The sequence below is a fragment of the Ptychodera flava genome, chromosome 5, assembly GCF_041260155.1.
Source record: "Ptychodera flava strain L36383 chromosome 5, AS_Pfla_20210202, whole genome shotgun sequence".
NCBI classification, from domain to species: domain Eukaryota; kingdom Metazoa; phylum Hemichordata; class Enteropneusta; family Ptychoderidae; genus Ptychodera; species Ptychodera flava.
Window position 1 is genome coordinate 34853011 of NC_091932.1, and position 21721 is coordinate 34874731.

Sequence of the window (21721 nt, forward strand, 5' to 3'; positions counted from 1 at the left end):
AATTTCATGAATTTCAGACATGAAAGACTCAGGAGACCCATACATTGCAAAGATGCAGGTAATAGCATTGATCACTTATCTTGAATGACACAAGAAAACATCTGATCTATAAAAATAAAAATTCATGCTGTTATGCCGCAAGAAAAGGTTAAAATAGCAATATTTATCTTTTCTGACACTCTCTGAGAATACTATCATTTGTTTTGAGTGACAAAATATGTGGTTTTTCTGTAGGAAGAAAATCAAAGGTTATTGAAATAACATGACAGTGTGAGGTCCTTGACTTTTATCATGCTAAACTATGTCCCTGCTATAGATCAGCTGTCAACAAAATAAATGTTTTCCTTTGTGAAATTGAAACCACTGGTGGTGAGCCATAAGATTTCCATTCCATGGTAAGGGCTCAGATACTGAGCAAATTACAAATAAAAGCTTGTAGCAGTTGGCATGAGTGTTTCCACTTAAAGGCTCGTTTCTGGTACAATGCAGAAATATATTCATTGCAAATTCCGATTCCTCAACTCACATGATAAGATAGCCAATGCATTAATGGTAGAATACCATGCTGGCTTTTAAAGTATACTTTAATAGGTTAGGTTCTCTGACCTTATCGCAGCTTGCTATCTTTGTGGCATTAGGAAGGCTTTTAGCGCACAGTCAGCAAGCCGCAATCATTACTTGACATTAAAGCCCTTGAGAGGTAGTACATAGCCATACAATTGATAATACTGTATTTGTCCATTTGTCGGCAGAAGCTGTTAGAAAGCTTTAAGCTCTATGAAAGTAGATATAACTAAAATATACATAGACTCATAGTACCGGTATGTATTTTCACTGGTGAAGGAAAAATTCATCTCATTTTCTGAAGCTAAAAATAATCCAAATTAAAGAATAAAGAGGCTTTATCGTACATGTTGAGTAAAGTAACTGCACAGATGCTATATATATTTAAATATTGATATTTTCAAAAATTGGCAATGTTTTGCCCAAGGCACGTTTTGTAAAATTTCCATGAAGACTTGGTAATTCAAACTTTGACGAGGTTTTGCTATTGGTACTAGAAAGACATGTGTTTGTCAGTGTGTTTGAATTTTACTTGCTGGACACTACTACAATTGACCAGCAACTCTCTTGGCTAGCTATTTTCCAATCAAAGGTTTGATTCTATGAAGAGGAATGTCAAATAAATAGTACCTTATAAAGAGTTTTTAAAACTATGTAATATATGTTTTATATGTAGGATTGCAATGTTTTCTGAAAACACAATGTTTCTCATGAACCAGCTTTTATGTAATCAAAAGGCGAAGAGGCTATCATACCAATCCAAAAAAATGAAACTTTTTGTGACAAAAGAGCCACGTATTTTACACATTCCAGAATTCAAAAAGTTCAAAACAAAGAAAAACAGAGTGAATACAAGTAAGAATGATTTGAGGAAGCTCACTCAACAAAATTGAGAAATGAAGTCAGGTAAAAAAGACGAGAGTATCCACATGGATGTTAAAGTTGCTGTTTAACTACTAATTATAAGAACATGTATTTCTAGCTCATATGTTTACACACATGAGCTTTTATCATACTTATACCTCAATCTATCTGTTTGATGTCTGTCTGTTGATCTGTCTGTAAGTTTGTTTCAGTCAGTTTTGCGGTTGTATGAATGGCTCATCAGATATGAGTCAAATCTGGTATGTAAATTCTGTTTGGCAATGCCAAGAACTGTTTGTTTGTTTTTGATTGCTATTGTTTGAACATTTAAAAAGAATTTGCATGATAATTATTTAAACTGTACCAAACCCCCAAAAATAACTTGCATAAATTATTCAGATATAGTCTCAGAGTGACTGCATCCGATGTGAGGAATCTTGCTGCAGATATTATTCAATATGCAAAAATGAAGGAGTTTTGAAGGTCCATTGGGAGTTTCATACAGATGACATAGCTCATTAGCGTATTTCTAGTGGTGAACTTTCACAATTGAAGCTATTTATCTATAAGGTCCAAAAGTTTATGAACCTTTATGAGATACTTTCGTGATACAAGATATGATAGTGTAACTAAAGACATTCAGCAGTTTGATACCAATTGATTGCTAATTAGCAAATACACCTGCATTTTTAATTGAAGCTGTATATCAACAGTGAAATTGTATTCATTTATCATCAATTTTATTTCATTTTGATATTTAAAAGTTTCATTTTGACTAGATTGAAACTTGTTGAAGTAACTACAGAAAATGAAAGTGTCAATTATGGGCATTTTTTCACTACATACACTGAAACAAAGGAGTTTATTCAGTTGGTTCATGTCTGGCTTGAAGAAATCCGTATGCGATCCACTTACACTTATCAAATTGAGTCCAAAGTAGGCTGAGAGGAAATCCCATTCTGTTCAAATCCATGACGTTTCATGAATAGTTTTTGATGGCTTTTGTATCACACTACTGTTGACTGAAAACGTATTTGAATGTCACACAAGTGGATTGGAAGTAAATCTAATAATAGGAATGCTATGATCAGTACGCACATCGCTGTATTGTACCAAATGAAATTAAAACTAAAGACGGTCACATTGTAAAATTAAAACCATTTAACACAAGTAACTATATTTATTGAGGTTCATTAATTTGGCAAAGTTGTCGTGTGGAAGAGAAATAGATATACTAACTGCGTAGTGCAGCCATGCAGTTCGACAACTTCTTCAGGATGGCTGAACACAAAGTGCTAAAAGCGTATGCTCACCAACTGAACAATGATGTTAAAGGGGCCTTTATGTTAAGGCATTCCCCTGGAGTGTACACTCCCAGTCTGATGATGTTTAAGTAGCATTCCAGCATTCATTCATTGTGAAAGTTGACATCAAATGCATGCAAGATTTCACATTTGACTTTGCTAGGATTGAAACAATATCTTTATTTTGGTAATTGACTGAAAGTAGCTCTGTTTCACAAAAGTGGAAGCAGTTTTAGATTCAAAACCATTTTGATACAAGATAGTGATATAAAGATCAAAAAGTGCTTGATTTTGACTGTTTGGTAATGTCTTTTTTCATGTTGCATAGCTAGGGCCACTTTTTCAATTTCAGCCTGAGCTGTTCAACACATCTTCCAGTGTAACACAATACATTCTCACTTTCAGGTTCACACCGTTGGCAGGCTTCCTTGGACTTTGCTCTTTGGTTAATTTCTCCTTCTTCATCTTGAAGTTTTTCTCTTCTTTCCACAAATCTGAAAAGTCCACTGTGATGGCATAATTCACATTGTTTTGATTTTGTATTCTCATTCTGACATTTATTCTATTCTTGGTACTTTTTTTACATGACTACTTTGAATTTTTGTAATGTTTAGAGTGTCAGTAACAGATATTACATTCTGATCTGTGCAACTTTTCAGTTGCTGTCCTCTTTGTTAATGTCACATTGCACAATGTAGTGAAATTCAGCCAGATTTAGTTCTGTTGTCATTATCCTTTGCTTCCAATCTTCATGTTCTGCTCATTTGATTTCTCTGCAAAGGGAACATAATGAAGTTACCTATATCTACCAAACCATTACTTACCACATAAAATGATAAATTGAAAAAATACCAGTATCCCCGCTATTTTCATAAGTAAAATGTTCATAACACAAAATCTTGGTTTCAGCCACCGGTACTGTTAAGCAGACTGATGACACAGTCAGTACCGGTATGCTTCAACTGTATGACGACAGAGATCAGACTGTAGTTCTTGAGGTTTGGAGACAGTTGCTGTCAGATCTATCTATCTGATTGCAAAGATGAAGTTGAAGGGTATTTAATAGTTTGATGGCCTCATGTGATGATTAATTGCCTTGCCCATACCAAATGAAATGAGATATCGATCATCGTTATTTGAAGTCCAATGGTGGTTTTCTTCAATCAAATGTTTGTGTTATATTAGTAGCCATGCATTGCAGCATAAGATCGGTAAGCAATTTGAAGGACAGTCTGATGATGAAACTGTCACTTTCTATCTTTTCACACATGGGGAATGACAGTAATGCCATAAAAGTTCATGTTAAGTCAGAAATTAGCAATCATGCTTCCCCATTGACCTTGCCTTAAATTAACTTTGAAATTGACTAGCAGCTATGACCCAGCTTCTCTGTCTTCCATTCTAAATGAGTCACATTGATTCGCCTTGCTCTCAACAGTGCACAACATGATCAATCAAAGCTATTAACAGTCTTCATTCATTCTTGCAAATCCATATCTGTCTCATTGAGAAGCATCTTTCATTGTGGCGTTCTCTCAAGTAACCTCAACTCCTGTCAATCAAATGGCGATCCGCGTCCATCTGTGACACAGCTTTTATAGGTATCCATCAAAAAGTGCTACACTGATGAAGCCCATTGTGAAGCTGATCACTCACATGTATGCAATTTTACCAACTGGGTATATCATCAGTATGGAAAGTAACCTAACAGTAAGAATGGCAAGCCATGCAGTGAGAAGTACCCTCCACTGAAAAAAGTGACGATCGTTGAAAAATTTAGAAGGATATCCACTTTTCTAAAATTTCAATTAAACAGGAAATACAAAAGGGTTGTACGTTGTAAAAAAGCCACTAGCCAGCTGAGTCTTTCAGCATGTCTTGGAGATAATACAATATGCATAGACAGTGCCACAGGGGAAAAACTTAATTCCATCTGAACTCTTAACTCAGCAGCGAAATCCCTGTAGAACTGGAAAGCCTTGGCAGTTATCAGGATGTTGAAAAGATTCCAAATTGACCTAAAAGTAGAATAAATGCACCCGAGTGAGTGTAGCTCTGAATGACATGAATGCTGTGATGGGTGTTTGTTGAGTCTGAGTATTGAACAACTCCAGTATCTGTATGCATGAAGAGTTGCATACAAATGACAATGAATTTAGTATCGAAGTTGACGTCAACTCAATGAAATAATTCCCAGTGCATAGGAAATATATGTGGTATACTATGCCTTATGCATGCTGGGAAGTTTGAATTATCAATATCTTTCTTGGGGTGGCCAAATAATTGGTATAGAAGAGAAAGAGAGACAAACACCAAGAAAGTTTCTATGTTAACTCAATTGATTCTTAACAGTGTTTGTGTCAGTCTTGCTGAACGAGGACACTGAAGATTACTGATGTAATATAAATCAATATCCCTTAAGTCAATTATTGATTTCTTTATAGATTAGTTTAAACTTCGATCTTTAAATTCATTCATGATATCTCTATGCTTCCACTTCTTGAGGACACTGCATCAGATTATATCTGTTTGTAAATTTGAATAAGGAGCTTAATTCTCACAGGCAATATGTACAGAGAGAATCTACTGACCCAGCAGGAGCTGTGCTCCGCTTAAATGGAATAGCCATCAGCTGCATTCCTCTAATCAAGACAAAAATGTCCATTGGATGTTCAGAAAGCTCTAAGGAGAGTTGAGACTTATGAACCCTTGTTACCATGGAAATCCTAAAGGCATACATGTACACTCAGGCCATACGGAAAATTAATTGTGTTTAACCAGCTGATGATAAGTAGTTCAACTAGCTCATTCATGTGCAAATAGCTGAAAGTTAAGCTTTATTTCAAGAAAATTATCAAAGTTTGTCAAATTATTTAATTTGATCTTTAGTTAGTTCATGTATTTTCAAATAATCTGTAAATAACAAAAAGAAGGAAAGATGTTTAGTGTCATTGATAAACTATATTGGATTGGGAATCAAATGCTACACACAAATGTGTGTGTAACTTACTGTACTATGGAATGTTAACCAACCTCCATATAAACTTCATCTGTGAAATCAATTGATTCATGTCATATTTTTAAAATACCAATTTGTAGTTGCTTTAATTTGCAGTATTGGAATTGATGACACCCAAATGAATAACAGTTATGGGTACACTGTCCTCGTCTGATCTTACTAGCTAGATATCAAACATATTATCAGAATTGCTGCTACATTCAATGACATCTACCGGTAGCTATGTGTATTTAATGTCTTAATCCTCATTGGAATGAATGATATGGTGATAACAATTCTGAAACCAGAGTTTACAACATCATAACATTCTTAAGTCTGCTGCATTTTGCCATAAACTTCAATGGTGTGATAAATAGCACTTCAATATACTGCAAAAGTAGTTCTCTCGGTCATAGTTTTTGATTTGTGTGATTACTTTTCATTAAAATTCTTTCATGTATTTTTTTTAACGAGAGCATAGTATGAGTGTCTTACTGTCCAAAAGCAAACATTGCAGATATTTACTTCTCATTATTCCAAAATTTCCAAAGTATAACCTAATATTAGTTTTATAGCATGATGAAAATTAATCTAGTTTTACAGGTTCTGTGCTTAAATAATAACATTAGACTAAGCTGGGTCCTGCAATATTTCAGCAGTAATGTGTCCTGTGAAGACAGTGTGTAAACTTTGAATTCTAGACTCCAACAAAGTCCCTGCCATTTTTTGCCACATTTAATTGATTATCTTGTCATATTTTTAATCCTCAGTGAAGATGATGCCATTGAGATCTATGCAGAAGCTGCTAAGTACAACCTCACAGGTGAAGGAAATGTCTGGTTTGTGACAGAACAAGCAATATCGGGTAAAGCTCTCAGACAGGCTCCATTAGGTAAGTATATCATGTCTTCTCTGTGATTTTCAAAATTCTACATTCTAAGAAGAGTACAAAATATCAATCTGCAGTTTTTGGTTTTGGATTAGATTTATTGAAATATTGCTTCTCATATGCTGTACAAATCTGAAGGCAATAAACTTGAATCATCGGCCATATTATTAGAATTTATCATTCTTTCAGCAACTGGAATGGCTCATTTTACTAAAAACTATCAATTTGCTAAACATTATTTTCTGAAATCCTGGCTTGATCGCTTTCTCCATTTAAAATTAAGTAAAATCAAAAGTTCTCAATTTCTCAACAACACAGAAACAAGACAACTGATATAACCAAAAATATGTTCCTTTGCTGGTACAATAGTAATATCATTTAACATTGTTGTTAAACAACAAACTTGATGTTTTTCAGAAGTAAAAATCAAAGGAATTAAGCTGAATGTTCATCCCTATAAGCATTGGGTGCTATTGTCCCATAAATGACTATGAAACTGTATATCAAGTCCTTGTAATGTGTAAACAAGATAGCATAAAATCTAAATTGACAGTCTCTGTGCTAGCGAACCACATACACTTCTTAATCACAAATTTTGAAAAAAATGTAAGAGGTATAATTATTAACATCGTTCCCATGGTTAAATATTTTCAACTGAGTATCTGACAAAGCCGTGTGGCATTCAGCCCTGGTCGTAGGAAATTACTATTCCCTCAAGGTGAGTGATTTTGATGGATATGACCCTATGTGACCTTCCTGGCAGATTGATATCTTGCAAGTTGTCAACATTCTTGTAGAGATCCAGAGTCAGATAGCATCATCAGAACATTCTATTTTTTCAATCCTCAAGCATAAACTTTATCAGAAAAAATAGTTTGTAAAGTGGATATCTTCCGGTCACAAAATACGAACTTCCTGAATTTATATGACACAAATGTTAAAATTTCTGCAATAACTGTAAACGTATTTCAGCAACATTATCTCAGAGTTACAAAGTGAGTGGTCAGTAACCTCTAGAAACAAGCAGACATCTTCAGTTCACATTCTTGAGAATACTTTCAACATTTATGAGACATGCATTTAATCTTTTATTGGTGGAACAGGTCTGTCTCGGCTGATATAATCTGCGATCAGACGTGTTTGCAGGATGCCTTGTTGTTAACTTGCAAAAAGTCTCATCATATTAAATGAATATTGCAAAAAATATCCATTGTAAATTGAAAAGCTGTCGCAGAAATCTATATGTTATAGATTATATTTGTATTTATCATATATTGCTAATCCAGAAAGATAATCATATGTCAACATGTCTGTTGTTTGTACAAATTCTGGATAATATAGACACCTATTTGTATTTCATTAAAGTTAAATAATGGTATATCACTTTGTTTCCCCACGAGTTAGTCTCTGCAACATTGGAGAAATTTTTTTCTAGCCAAAATGCTCAGCAAAAAAAGAAATATTCCATTGTGTAACACGATTTTCATAAGATCATTTTTGTTTGTTGTATTTCTAACAGGTGTAATTGGGTTACATCTGATTAATGGAACCAATGAGCTAGCCCATGTAACAGATGCCATCCATATTATCGCCAAAGCTTTGCAGAATTTTTTCTCAGAAAACACAACACTACCACCCAAAACCTGTCAAACTTCTGGAAAATTTTGGCCAAGTGGACCAGTCTTTCACAGGTAAATCATGTCTATATTTGCTTTTTCACGGGCCAGATACAAGGTAAATCCATTGTTTCAGCAGCTAATATAGGTATAAGTCATCCACTCATAAATACTATACATACTACAATTCCTTCAGTACCCAAACAGTAGAATGGCAAATTCACCGAAGGAAAACTAGCTTAATTTTAATAAGAGGGAAATGCTATCTATACAATACATGTTTGCTGGCAATGCAGAGAAATTATGACAATTTAAACAAAGGCATTCTCAAGTTGTGCTGATTTATGAGAGTTTTACGGCATTGAAGCAACCAGAGCTGAAGTTGCATTCGCCAATTGAAAACAAAAGCATTTCTGTGTGTAGCTGTATGAGGGCGGTAAAGCCATACAAAGCGTTTTTCAGTCAAGGCAATCATCAAACAGGACTTGAATGCAAATTTTAATTCATTTTCATGATAGCATTTAGTATTGCAGAACCCTGTCTGTGAATTTAGCTCTCCATATTTTGTGTAACACTATTTGTTAGAACTATTAAAATGTTGAAGTGATTGATCTTTCTACCTGTTTTCCAAATAAAAAATAAAAGTTGAAAAATGCCATTATTGCAATTATAACCATTTTCTTGTCACAGGTTTCACAGAATAGGAGAGCTATATAAATCTACTCTCCCACTTTCTTTTCCTTTGTAGGAAACTAATAAGCACAATACTAAATGATGGTGTTACTGGTAGAGTTTCATTTGACAGCCATGGAGACAGAGAGTCACCATCCTATGTGATTGTCAATGTACAGAAATCAGCAAATGACCAAAATATGGCTGTTCCTGTTGGATTATGGGAAAAGTCTCGGCTTAGAGTTGGTTCTGTTGTATGGCCAGGAGGTCAAGTTGGTAAACCACCAGAGGGTGTTTCTTTGTCATCAAGGTTACAGGTAAATGGGAATATTAACGTAACAATGAATCTTAAAGATTTTGGTAAATGTGAACTAACTAAATGATATTCAGTATTTTTATTTACATCATAAACATGCCAAGTGTTAAGCTAGTATTCACCTCAAAATCGAAAGAGTCATTAACTTTTGCTCCACTTTCCTCAACAAAACTTTATTTAGGCTGTTCTCTTTCAAAATCATAACAATTTTGGGTCACCATGCAAACTTTTGTTCCGTGTAAAGATTTTTGTTAAAATTTGCCAATATTTGAAATTCAAAATTGTATCCATTCGAATTTTTGCTCTGTGAGGCAAAAGAGAAAGTTTCGATTTTAACAAAAAAAAAAGAAATAGAAAATTTTTGTATTTCCCATGAGCTTCAAAATAAAGCCCCACAATTTCTAAGCCAAAAAGTATTATAAAAGTTTGAGAGAGTCAAAAATCTATCCAAAGGGTTGATTCCACCTCCAAAAAAGCTTAAAAGCTTATGCTGAGCTATCTCTGCTGTTTTAAAGTGTACACTAAATCTTGCTAAATTTTTAAACCAACAATTCTGGAAAACAAAAAATTGAAAAAGCATACTTTCCAGGTTGTCTTTCATATTTTCTGAAATATTTTTTTTTAAATTTCTCTCAGTCTGCCATGTATACAAATGTAATTTGGTCACATACAAATCTCAAAGAGACTTTCCCATCACAAGCAAGTCACGATATCTGACATACTGTTATATTCAAAATCATATAACATACTATGTAATCAAAAAGAATAAGTCAGTAATGTAAACAATATTAATCAAACATCTACTGTCCCTTTTTCCATGGTCTCATTCCCAGATTACAACTATATTGACTCCACCATTTGTGTTTGTGGATCCATTAAACAGTGATGGTACATGCAGCGATGAAGTCAATGCTGTTGAATGTGCACAGTATAATTCATCCGATGATTGTAAGTGAACACTTTTTATTTATTTTTTTATGTGATATTTTTTTAGTCTAAGAACATGGCAACATCAAGCAACAGATGATTCATTTCTTGAAGTTTATAAATGAAAGCATGTGATTTATTTATCAATTTGTTGTTTATTTGTTTGTTTGTTTCTATGCATCATAATTTATAAAACAAAATTATTCCATTGGTGAGGAAAAAAAAGTTTTTAGAGGTCAAGACACAAAAAAGATTGATTAAAATCAGTTGTTCAAAAGGTAAATTACATTTGCAGAAAAAACTTTAGGAAAAAAGTAATAGTGCGCCCATTAAAAGAGAGAAATTAAATGACAGGTTATTTAAAAGTATGAGACTAGGAAAATAAAAGGTAATTTAGAGTTTATGTCTCTTGTATGTTGGACAGTAATGGAGTACCCATATCCAAGACAAAAAGTACATTAAATTCATAAAATTCATTAAAGTATTAGACTACAAAAACAAAAGATAAACAGTTTATGTCTCTCGCGGCTTTGTAAAACCTGCACATTTTAAGCTCCCATGTTCATAATGTGGCGCGAATTTCTATTTGTCTCTCCATCCATCTATGGATGTGATATCTTAAGAACCACTGATTAGATGGAAACAAAATTTGGCACATAGGTGAACTTTTTAAAAATCAATGAGATCTGATTAGTTTTGATGTGCTTGGCTTGAATAATTAAGGATATTTTTATAATTAATAATTCCCACAAATTAGGAGATATCTCAAAAATCACTCAGTGAATATTGAGTGCAAAGACAAACTGCAAACTAATTACTGACAAGTACTTTCTTTTTGTCAATATCAATCCAAGGAACCATGTCTACTACATATATTTACAGGCTGAAATTTGACTAAACAATATGACTGATATTATAAATTTAATATTTCCATAAAAGGTAAATACAGTGTACCACATTATAATCAATAACATTTTTAATAGCAAAATGATAGTTTAAAAACAATAGAAGCAAAGGAAAATTTTGTTCATATGTCCTTTCCATTATGAAAGTGAAAATTATAGTCTCTGTTTTTTTTGTCTTGATTGCACAGGGTCAATGATGTGCTGCAGTGGATTTTGTATTGATTTATTGGTCAGACTAGCAGACAATTTGAATTTCACATATGATGTGCACTTGGTTCCTGATGGTTTCTATGGACAAATGGAAATTACTAGTGGAAGACAGAATGGGGTAAGTGTAAGGTATTGCAGAACATTGTGGGGAACTACATTGGATACCATAGGATATTGAAGAATCATATTAGAGAAAATAATAATATGGGTTTACATCTCTCAGAATGGGTAATGTTTTTAAGCTTTCCCGGAAGGGAGTAATTCATATAGCCAATCATAGAACTAATGGGGTTTGACGTTTAATAGAGTGGGTATTTTTTAATCAATCAGCTGGTAAAACTAGATATTGATTGATATATCACAGAGTGTGTCAGAAAACTGCTTCATATGGCACATATTGGTCAGATTTTATTAGCCTTTGCAGAGTGATGGGATGGTGTACATGAAAAAAGTATTGCACAAAGTAACCAGTAAATCCTCTAACAAAGCGTTTCTAACATGATTTGCTGGATTACATATTTATATATGACACAATGTTTATTTCCAGAAAAGTGGAAACACAAAGAAATCATGGAATGGGATGGTTGGTGAGTTGGTAGATGGCGTAGCCGACATGATTGTAGCACCTCTGACCATCAACAATGAGCGTGCTCAGTACATTGACTTTTCAGTTCCATTCAAATATCAAGGATTGACAATTCTTGTCAAAAAGGTAAGCCACATACTGGTACACCTGTGTTGTCAACCTTTCACTGGAAGACTAGTGTAGATGCTTGCTTTTACTCTTTTATTGTTCAGTTCCAAATGTGCTTGCTAGATTTTGCTTAGCAGCATCATTAGAATATACATATTCATGATATTGAAAGGTTCAACAGTGTCAAATATGAAATATTCACCAATTCTTCACCTTTATTAGGGTCCTTTTTTGCCCTCCCAAAAATATGCCTAACAACCCAAATTGTAATATCAGTTTTCAAAATACTAAATACAGAAAGTAATCGTTTGATTCATATAATTAGCAATGCAACAAACAATGTCCAACTGTTGACTCAAGTGCTCGCTACCATTTTCAAATTAGAATGAGACAGAACTAAGAATGTTTATAATTTTATTGAGTTTTTAACTCCGCTGTCAGCGACGCGGAGCTTATCAAATAGGTTGATTTTCCGTCGTCGTCCGTCGTCGTCGTCGTCGTCGTCCGTCGTCGTCCGTCGTCGTCCGTCAACATTGCCTTCTCCTCTGAAACCGCAAGTCCAAATGCTTTGAAATTTTATATTCAGCTCACTTGGAGTGACCTCACTTAAGTTTGTTCAAATCGTAGTGAAATTTGCATATTTGTATTTTTGGGGCATTTTTTGGTGTTTTTGGTAAAAAATCTTCTTCTCTGAAACTGCTTGTCTGATTGCTTTGAAATTTGATATGCAGTTTACTTAGGGTGACTTCAGACAGATTTGTTTAAATTGTGGTGAAATTTGCATATTTGTATTTTTAAGGCAATTTTTTTCATTTTTGGTAAAAAAACCTTTAAAAATCTTCTCCTTCAAAACTACCAGTCAGATAGCTTTGATATTTGGTACTATGTCCCTAGGGATGATCTAATTCAGATTTGTTCAAATTGTGCAGAAATATGCAAATTTGCATTTTTAAGGCAATTTTTGTGATTTTTGGTCAAAAAATGTATTTCTCAAAAGTACTGGTCTGATAGTTTTGAAATTTGGCATACAGGTTTCTATAGATGAACTAAGTAATATATATTAAATTTCTGATGAAATCTGTAATTTTGTATTTTTGGGGCAATTTTTGCCATTTTTGGTCAAAAAATGTGTATTTCCAAAAGTACTCATCTGATAGCTTTGAAACTTGGTATACAGGTTCCTACAGATGAACTAAATGATATTTATTGAAATTATGATGAAATCTGCAATTTTGTATTTTTGGGGCATTTTTTGCCACTTTTGGTCAAAAAATGTGTATTTCCAAAACTACTCATCTGATAGCTTTGTAATTTGGTATACAGGTTCCTACAGATCACCTTAATGATATTTATTGAAATTATGATGAAATCTGCAATTTTGTAATTTTGGGGCAATTTTTGCCATTTTTGGTCAAAAAATGTCTTTCTCAAAAAGTACTGGTCTGATGGCTTTGAAATTTGGTATACAGGTTTCTACAGATGAGCTTAGTAATATTTATTGAATTTCTGATGAAATCTGTAATTTTGTATTTTTGGGGCAATTTTTGCCAATTTTGGTCAAAAAATGTGTATTTCCAAAACTACTCATCTGATAGCTTTGAAATTTGGTATATAGGTTTCTATAGATGAACTAATAATATTTATTGAAAATTATGATGAAATCTGCAATTTTGAATTTTTGGGTCAATTTTTTCCATTTTTGGTTAAAAATGTGTTTCTAAAAAGTACTGTTCAACAGCTTTCAAATTTGGTATACAGGTTTCTATAGATGAACTAAATTTGATCTTTTGAAATTATGATGAAATCTGCAAATTTTATTTTTTTGGGGCGATTGTTGCCATTTTTGGTCAGAAAATTTTATTCTCCAAAAAACTACTCATCGGATAGCTTTGGTTGACATGTTCTTGGGGATGATCCAATGTGATATACTCAAAGTACAATGAAATGTTCTATTGTGTATTTTTTCAGCTATTTTAGCCACTTTTTTCTGGCCACTGCATTGAGCTATCAAAGATTTCCACCTTCTTCATCAACATGTGTCAAAATAGTTATTCTCTACATAAACACAGCGGAGCTATATCGGCCGCTAGGTCGCTTGTTTTGATATTGAATTGTCTTTCTATTTTGTATACAATACCATAAGGTCACTAAATGATTGCTTTTCCCCCATTATTTAAGTTCATCAAATTGTTCAGATATAATGTTTTCAAAGATATTTTTTTCAGAACTAATGTCTTTCAGAGCTTATATAATTTTCATCTATTTTTTTCTGCATAGAAAGACCATGGCAGTAGCTTTGCATCATTCTTCCAGCCATTTGAGATGGAGCTGTGGCTTCTCATTGGTTTAGCAGTACACATTGTGGCTCTTATCCTCTATGTCTTGGACCGCTTCAGTCCATTTGGCCGCTTCAAGACGTCTCAAAGTAATGAGGACCAGGACGCCTTGACTTTATCCTCAGCCATGTGGTTTTCCTGGGGTGTTCTGTTGAATAGTGGAATGGGAGAGGGTAAGTTTGGAAGTTTGGAAGTCATTTCTGATTGTCAAATTGATGTTTTCCGACTATTACAAGTACATGTACAGTAATAATTTCCATACCAAAGACAGAAAATCACTGTTATCACCAAATGCAGGATTTGGGTTTTCAAATAATCCAAAAATTGCAAGTCCAAAATGTTATTTCTCAAAATTTATCTTTCAGTACAAATCACACAATGCAAATATTTTTTATGTAAGGCCTGTTAAATCAATTAGTCAAAAGAACCAGCAGTTCTTCCATGAAAATGCCAAAAATGTACATGATATATAATTTGTGCATGGTTTTGTTTCAGGTACACCACGCAGTCTTAGTGCCAGAGTGCTTGGCATGGTATGGGCGGGATTTGCCATGATAATGGTTGCTTCCTATACTGCCAACTTAGCAGCATTCCTTGTCTTAGACAGACCAGAATCCAGCATCACAGGAATAAATGATCCAAGGGTCAGTAAGGAGGGTCTGTGTACCACAACTTTTCAGTTGCTATTTCAATATTGATGGAGTGTTTAGATTTTCACAGTCACTTGCAAATCACTGACTGTTATAATTTGTAATTAAGTCAGGGTGTCCCTGCAGTTAATCATCGAAGTCTTCTCAATGTAGTACACACAAGATAATATGAATACCCAATGCTGATTTGTACATTGTGTTTTTAATAATCCACATCCTTCAACATGCACTGCTGTTTTCCTCATGAAATGTCCTCTTAGCCAACCTGCTGTTTTCATTTTGGGCTGCAGACTACCTTGTGCAAGGAGTTATCACGTACTGTATATTCTTTCCTTTTGGGATCAGGAGAAATTTTTTCGTGGCTATCTGTCACCTGAAAGAAACATAAAGATCCTTCTTACACAAGATATCTCTGACATGAGCAGGGAAAGAGCATACTGTTTTAAAAAGTTCTTGTGATGAGCAAGGTCTAGAATAATTATGGGAAAAAAGATATGAAAGTGCTACAATGAAATTACTGTCATTAAGATAACTTTGATTAGATCAAAGACAAATCCAGGTGTTTATGCAGACTTGCTTTTATTTATTTGTATTGTGATTTGTCATACTAAACTAAATATTTCCTTTACAGCTAAGAAATCCATCAGATTCCTTTAAATATGCAACAGTCACAGGCAGTTCTGTGGAGCAGTACTTCCGGCGTCAAGTTGAACTGTCAACAATGTATCAATTCATGGAATCCTACAATTATCAATGTAACAGATGCTATAGAAGCCCTTAGAAAAAAGTAAGTAGCTCTTACCATTAAGTTTGTGAGCACCTCACAGTTGTGAAAATCTTGAAAATGAAAGTAATTTTCTTCATGTGTGAAACTTTGTTCTCTTTTGTGGGCAGTAAACCCCCCAGGTAAACTGTTCTTCGATAGTTTTGAGTTAGCTTTTGTTCTGATGTTGCACCAGAGAGTTAAAAGTGTCCACTACATGTGTAGATTATGATAAAAATGTGGAAAGGCCAAGATTGTGTCATTACTTCTTTATTTTTGATACTTGTACCTTGCTTAGCTTAAATATTCAAAATGTAAACTATTTGAAATTCTACTGCACCCATGCTTTAGTTTTAATGCTAATCATAGTAAAGAGATATTAAATACAACGTTACACAGAAAAGTAGCAGAAATGTAAAAGACGTTTGTGACAAACAGAACTTGAAATGTAATGCAAGTACTTTCATGTTTTCTTTTTCAGTGAATTAGATGCTTTCATTTGGGACTCGGCAGTATTAGATTATGAAGCGTCTAGTGACTGTTCATTGGTTACAGTTGGTGAGCTGTTTGGAAGGTGTGGCTTTGGTTTAGGTTTACAAAAAGGAAGCCCTTGGACAGAAAAAGTTTCACTTCAAATTTTAAGTTTCCATGAGAGCGGTGTCATGGAAGGACTAGACGCACAATGGATAAGTTACAAACACTGTAAACTGACTGATAATCAGCCAGCTACTTTAGGACTGTCAAACATGGCTGGTAAGTGATTTTTTGTGTATATTTATAACCTCTGTCTAGTAGTCTGTGGCACACATTTGCAGTAGGATGTCCTTAATCTCTTGACAAATGTGCCTTCTAATATATCTTTATTTCTTGGTAACATGCCTTGACCAGGTAGGTGTTTCCCATTGCAAGTGATACAAGCATATGTATTTTATTAAAGGTCGTTTCTGGAATTGCCTGGTCTTCTTGAAGTAAATACATTTTTAAGAATGAACTTGATCACTTGATAAGACTTAATTAAATGAATACATGGTTATTCCATCTGATATAAATGGTTAAATATTTCATAAAGGACTAATACATACACCAGCAATACTGTAGTTGTTCTCAACAATGTGCAATGGCTGTACCAAAACTCACTTGGTACAGCATATCCTAAAGTGCAGATGAAAATTCACCTTCGCAGAATCAGCTCACCTCAGAACATCTATATTACATGGATACTCAAGATGCAGATATCAGTAAGTGACTGCAGAAACTGTGTATGCTTGTAAATTATCCACTGGTCATCGACCAGTTAATAATTTACAAGCATATACATCTTCTGCACAGTCACTTACTGATATCTACTTCTTGAGTATCTGCCTTCAGTTTTCACATATTACTGGTAAGTCAGAGGCTGCAAAGTGCAACTGAAAGCACAGTATCAAGTCAGTGGTTTAAAATATTATGATACTGCAATGTCATCAAAGGCCAGAATTGACTTTTGACATTAAAACGTGATGACTTTTACAACACTATCTCTTTCTTTCTCAATTTTGGTCAGGTGTTTTCATTCTTGTGGCTGGGGGCATTGTTATGGGCATACCACTTATCTTTGTTGAAATTTTCTACAAGCACCATATGGAGACAAAGGAAAAACAGATGGAATTAGCAAGAATGGCAGCCCAGAGATGGAGGGGTACTGTCCAGGTATTTAAGTGATAAATTTTGTCAAGTATTTTGAGTTAAGATTTTGAGCTCAGAGAAAGGAGTATTGCAATGTAAACAAATGCAAGAATAAAAAAATATACAAATAAACCTCAATCTTTTATTACTAGTCCAGTCAATCTTACTGTTATTAAATTGTCCAAGACGAAAATGAAGGAACACAATGCAAGATAGCCTGAGTGCAATACATTGTAACTCCTTCCTGTAGTTGTTTTCTGTTGCACTAACAAGTCATCAACAAAGACAACATGCAAATAATTCACATAATGTCCTAAAAAGGTTTTGTGGTTGACAAAAGGACCTGATAGTATGTTTTGTTCATTAAAACATACAGAGTACTTGAGAATGCTAAATTTTAAGAAAATTCATGACCAATGTGCCAATATGACCTCAAATCAACATATCATAACCTGCATATCATAACCACTATATTGATGATTTTAGACTCATGTAAAAATAAAGTTCAAATCAGTTACTATTTGTGATTGTCTTTGGAAATTACTTGAGCCTGCACACTTTTATCCATATTTCAGAGAAGAAGAACCATACGGCAAACTCTGCTGAATAGAGCACAGCAAGCCAGAGCCAATCTGAGATCGAATACCCATTCAATACCACCCAAAGTTGTGGAAGCAAAAGAATCAGAAATTCAGACAATATCACAAACACAGCAGGCAGATCAGATACGAGTATGTGACTCACCTCTTTTACTTCCCAGAAAATCCAGTCTAAAGAGGAATCATCTAGCCAGCCAATTTGAAATCTTAGAACATACTGTATGAGAAAATATTGTTTCATATGGTTTGGTGACCATTTGAGGTATTCAAAGAAGAATCTCTGTACTTGAAACTGGCGTTGGTGAGTGTATTATTGAAAATTGTCAAAGTGGAAATGTGACGACAACAAAGGCTGGAAACCAACAGTGAACAAAGAACTGCAAATCTGTCCTGGACAGAGAGTTACTGAACGATCACTTGTGCCAGGCAAAAGATGCATTGCCTTGAAATGGTTTGTAGAAAGTCAACTCGAGAACAGCAATACTCCATAGAGTTAAAGCCTAAATAGTAATTGGCTGGATTGAATGAAAATGTATCCCACAGAGTGTTAATTGTTGTATCATGCGAGATCTGTAAGAGATTTGAACTTTTTTGATACATGAAAATCTAAAGTGAGGAAATGAAGCAGCAAATTAATAAAAGTTGATTTGGAATGATGAAATAGATTTAGGAATGATGTGTTACATGTACTTTGAGTTATACACAGGTTTGCTGTTACCATAGAAACAAATACATGGCATTTTACTTTATTTGCTAATAAAGTTGATTGGATTTGTACATGGGATCACAATTAACAACTGCTGTACCAATAATTGAAAGGTTATCTACTTGAGTTGTATGGCTACTTTATCCTGTTCACATCAATGAATTATCTGTATGAATGCGTTCAGAGTGGTCATCATGTAAACAGAATGAAAGATTGGGATATTGACATGGAGCAATTGGTGTAAGAAGCAGAACTGCATTTCAGTTGTTTTCAATCACATCTGTTGACTCAGTATATCATACCAAAATTGCTTGTGCAATATGAAGGTCTGTATTTTATTGAGAAATTATGTCACTACTGCTTGCATAGACATAGACCAAGATAAAGGTTACTATGAGACAATACCGGTGCATATGAAATAATTTTGGATTATGTTACTGCTGTTCATATCTACCTCAGTGCTTCAGAGCGATTAGATTGTATTAATAATATACTATATACCTTAGATAAGAGTTTTAAGGTACTAAGCTTACTTCCCGACAAGCCTGATCTACAGAGAGGGCACAAGCCACATAACAAAGATGAAAAACATTTTAAGAGCAATGGAAATTTTAATTTAATCTCATGCAATGTTAATATTCCGAAATTATGGTGATTTTTTTGAAACAGTTGTGGGGGGAAATTAATATCTTCTGCTACAGTTACAAAACCTGAAAAAGCTGACACCACATCATCAAAATCTGTAATACTTATCACATTATCACCCAGGTTTGTAACAAATGTCTTTGTTTGCATTGACTGTTTGAAATAAAAATGAACTCTAGCAGATAGCAATATGAACAGCTACCAGAGACTAACACACATTTTTGCATGCCTACCGCCTTCTCTTGGATCAGACAAGGGGCCAATACACTTTGCAAAGTATTTCTTGAATATGTTCTCTTCTTCTTTCTTTGCTGCTCTGTTGCACTTGTGGATAATTCATTGTGCATGATAGGTTAGCAATCAGTGTAGTATGAATTGTTCTATTAATGCACCTATTTAATTTACACTTCGCAGACCTTTGTTTTCCAGTGTTTTTAAATGGGTTGAAGCAATTTGCATACTGTTTAATCTCATCAGAAATGTGCATCATTAAAGTTTTCCTTTCCAATATACATATTGTTTGCCATGTGAAACCCAAGACATGACATTCATATCATGGTAGAAAAGACAGCTGACAATTACTTGTGAGCATGTGATTTCAAAACTTGTAATAAAGACAAATGAAAAATGTTATTCATTACTTTTTTAAGTGTTTTAATTACTGTAGTTAGATTTATTATGCCGTGAATGGCACCTTATTTTACAAACTTTTAAATTATGTGAACAATAGACGATTGTTATCATTGAATTTGTAAGTTTTGACGGTATTGATGAGTATGTTCAGTTTTATTGGATTGATACTGCATATATCACATATGACACAGCTGAGAACTCTTCCAACCTTGAGAATTCTTGTTACAGCATCTTCACATCTTAAGTTCATGAAAGAATGTAATATACACATTTACTTTGGTCCATGAGACCTACTCGGCAGTTTTTACATGAAAAGAAGTCTTAACGTCCTCCTATTTCATTTTGTTGTGTTGTGTTTTTTCAAAAACTTAGCCAATGGCACTGTTTATCCTAAAAACTCAGGAAGTCTTTATTGGCTCAGTCATATGTTTATAAAAAAATGTAAATTCTGTGGGAACATTATCTCTATTTATATGATTGCATGTCTTTTGAGATTAGAAACAATTTAGCAAACCCCTGAATGTTTTTATATACTGAGCATGTGTGTTGAAATATATCTTTATACATGTAACCCTTTACAAGGTTGTGCCTCTGAATACCGATATGAAGACAAAATAGTGTCATAGTAGTAGTGCATTTATCGCATTGATAGTGATTATCCGCTGATGTTGAATACAAGAGTCATTTCAATTGGAAATGCACAAAGTAAAATCAGAAAGAGCCGCTCTTTGAGCATGACATACTTCTTGATTTAAAGAGCTACTTTTCTACGTTTCACTTTATAACACCTGAGCAGAGTTGTGAATTTTACATTTTGCAAGGTCAAAATGATTATGGCCAACCCTGAAGGAACAAGGACATTATCACATTTCTTGGATTGGTATGGAGTAGCGAAGACTTATCTCAAGAGTTTGCATGTTGTGTGTCCATTTCAAAGTTGATGTCACCACTTTGACTGAAAGTTAGAAAATGGGTGTTGCACCATCTGGTTTTCTTGATTTATAACTATGATGGTTATACAAAATAAATATGCATGCATATAGAAACTTACAACAAACAGGGTTGGATAAAATACCTATGGCAAATTGCATTTTATATTTTGTATAATGACAGATCTATCATTTAATCCTTACTACCTGTAGGGTACAAATAGCCTTCAAACAGAGTGTTGACCAACTCAAAGAAGTCTTCCCTTGTCAGGCATTCAGTGTAAGTAATGTAACTTGTAGACTAGGCCCTTATCAATACCCATTGTGTAGTAGTTAGTCAGATGTGTCTTTCCACTGCAAAGCCAACTTAGTCAATTAAGTTTTAATTTGGTTAAACAGACTTCAAATGTTGCTTCCTGTCAATCTTTCAAATGAGTTGGTTTTGTGTAATTTTTTTCTTTTCTGTTATTCAGCAACAGTTTGGTTGAGTTGTTTTCATTGTTTTATTTTTGGTTATCCCCTGTACTACAAGCTTTGACATTTATTTCACCTGTCAGGAGTAACATGTTTGTAGCTGGATACATAATCAGGGCCTGCCACAAACACAGCTAATGCATGTTCAAAGTTCCCCTCTAACAAGAGAAGATTGCCTATGTATAATTTTGTAATCATATTCAATAATGGCTATACAACCATTTTCAGTATTAGACAGCGAAGCCACTGCAGTGAACTGCAATAAAACTGCTGACACACTAATTAGTTTCAGCTGTCGACAGCTGGCAAAATCGACAATATTGTATGTCCCATGCAGACAGTTTGTCTGGGGAAGTTGAAAT

At 34.1% G+C, this 21721-nt stretch overlaps 1 pseudogene; it reads left to right on the top strand.

Annotated features, from left to right (window-relative positions):
* LOC139133742 (glutamate receptor ionotropic, NMDA 1-like) overlaps positions 1–20284 on the top strand; it is a 159529-nt pseudogene extending 139245 nt beyond the window's left edge.
* Positions 20285–21721: the final 1437 nt, after the last annotated feature.